At 46.0% G+C, this 2480-nt stretch overlaps 1 pseudogene; it reads right to left on the bottom strand.

Moving 5' to 3' along the window:
* Positions 1-524: 524 nt before the first annotated feature.
* LOC111538202 lies at positions 525-1653 on the bottom strand (annotated as a pseudogene).
* Between the last annotated feature and the right edge of the window lie 827 nt (positions 1654-2480).

Raw genomic sequence — 2480 nt, 5'->3', positions numbered from 1 at the left:
AGACCAAAACTTGGTCCGTGATAGATGGGAATTGGAGTTGGGTGGAAATCATGTTCTTCAACACAGGTAGTTTGAGGAGTCTTGCTTTAGAGTCTGCTAATCTATCTGATCTTTTCTGTAGCCAGCAAGAAGGGAAGAAAGAGCATGGAAGAAACACTCTATGTCTTTTGTTGTTGTTGTTTTTGTTGTTGTAGAGTACCTGTTCCATTTTTATAGCATGAGAACAGTACAATCTACTATTTATTCTGCAGTAACTCGTTTCAGTGATTGAGAATTTCTGTGATGTGCAGAGAGATGGCCTATATTTGGTCTCATCATCCACTTGATTCTAATATGTCCAAAGATTCTAATATGTCCAAATATGTTCTGCAGTAACTCGTTTCAGTGATTGAGAATTTCTGTGATGTGCAGAGAGATGGCCTACATTTGGTCTCATCATCCACTTGATTCTAACATGTCCAAAGTCCAAAGTTCCATTTCTTGGGCTTTGATATTTACTACTAAGTGCAGACGCTGCCTGCTTTTCACCTTGTCTTATGCTTTCTGAGCAGGTTCAAACCAGAAAGAAAAGGTGAGGCTAAAAGCTCAAAGTGAGTAAGTGTGAGAACCACAAGGAAGCCCGCCGCTCCACAGTAGATGATCAAAACCACGTCCTCACATGGTAGGTGGCACCTGGAGAGGGCGTAGTCTGTGGGTGTGATGCTACCCATAGTGAAACTGGGGTTGTTTCTGTTCCTCCAACTGAAAGATGGGAAGCTGAGCTCAGGGATTCGTCCCCCGTGGTGCACCTCACAGGTGCTGTGCGTGTGGCCGCTGAGGTCCAGGTGTGGCTGGAACCAACACAGCAGCTTCTGTGATGCCTCTCAAGAAAGCACATCATAGTTCTCCTTTAATGGGATGTTCTTTTCCTCCGGAGGAGCAACATCTTCCCCAGAACAGTTAGCGTCGCTTCTCCAATACAGAGGATAACGCTCTCGGGAGCAATTCAGTCTGTAAGAAACTTCAATGAGCTCTGCTTCTGCTTCAGAACAGATGCCACAGCTGTCCCCCTTCAGTGCCATGCTGTTGACCATCACAAAGTTAATGCCTTTCAGAGGCATTCAGCGAAAACAGCCTTTCAGAGATGAGCACTTTCTCAATCCGTTCTATCTCGTATATGTTCATCTCATAGTGGAAGCCAGTGTCATGGTTTCCAGCAACTACCTTCAGCTGCACATGACTTGGGTGTCTGAACATTTTCTGAAACTGCTCCACATCATCCGCCGAGGCCTCAGGGGTGCTCCACTTCCCTTCATCAAAGGCATCCTCCAGGATGAAGATGACTTCCGGCTGCAGCAACCACAGAGCTGTCTGGAAGACTCTCTCCACCTGCCATTTCCTTCGTAATTTGTCCAACCAGTGACCTAGGAATTCCCCAAGCAAGTGGGTGTCAGCCAAAAACATGACTTTGAGCACAGGCTCATGCGTGGCCTGTTCACCATCACAGGCTGTGGTTTTCACTTCAGGCCAATTACACCAGAAGATCACTAAGTAATAGATTAAAAATTCACAAAACAGAAGTACAGCAAAGACGATGAGTTTCAACAGCAATCAGCTCTTCCTTTTTAACCGATGAAAATTCTGTCTTCCTAACCTCAATCCGCTCATAGCCATTTCCCAAGCAACTAACAAATCCATCAAGGGTTCACCATAAGAAAACTGCAGAGCCCTGGGTAGGGTGATGGCATTCAGATCTTAGCTGGATACCTGTAACTTTTTCAGGAAAATCACCAATTCACCTCACCTTTTAAAGAGAGTGACTGGTATGAAAGTAGTTGGCTGCTGCTCCCCCAAATGAGGATGCATTTGTAACAGCCACGCTTTCCTGCTCTGCGCACAATGCCAGGCAGGTGGGAGGCACAGGGCACGGTGCAGGAGCCCTTTCACCTGCGCCTGGCGACAGCTTCAGCAGACCAAGCCCGGCTGTGCACCCACCACACTGTGTGTCTTAAGATGTCATCCTGGGGATGGTTCATCCTCTTCTCACAATATGCAAGTGAGAACTTTTCAATATGGCCGCTGTCCCTGACACAAGGAACATTGGGAAACCTGGTCTTCTACTGTTCAGCATGCATCCACCACTGAACCCTCACCATGGACAATGAGAAGAATGGATTTTGATGAATGACTACTGTTTTTTTTTTTTAAATCATGTCACCCTTCCTTATCACATTTTTTAAAAATCACGTCACCCTTCCTTATCACCCACTCCTGAATACAGCCCACTCAAAATCAAAGCCACCATTTCTACCAAAAAGCATGATCAACAGTCTTTCCTGTACACTCTCAACTCTCAGTTGGGACACGCAGGAGTAGGAAAATGCTGGACCAGCATCTAAGACCTGCTTACTATTCCTCCCTCTGCAGCAAAATGACTCTGTGACCTGGAGGACATTGTTTTATCTCTGTGCTTCAGTTTCCTCCCTTGATGACCAGGGATC

This window comes from Piliocolobus tephrosceles, chromosome 6, assembly GCF_002776525.5.
Source record: "Piliocolobus tephrosceles isolate RC106 chromosome 6, ASM277652v3, whole genome shotgun sequence".
Taxonomy (NCBI): Eukaryota; Metazoa; Chordata; class Mammalia; order Primates; family Cercopithecidae; genus Piliocolobus; species Piliocolobus tephrosceles.
The sequence above is the reverse complement of the archived record's forward strand: the minus strand, read 5'-3'. Positions and strand labels throughout refer to the sequence as shown.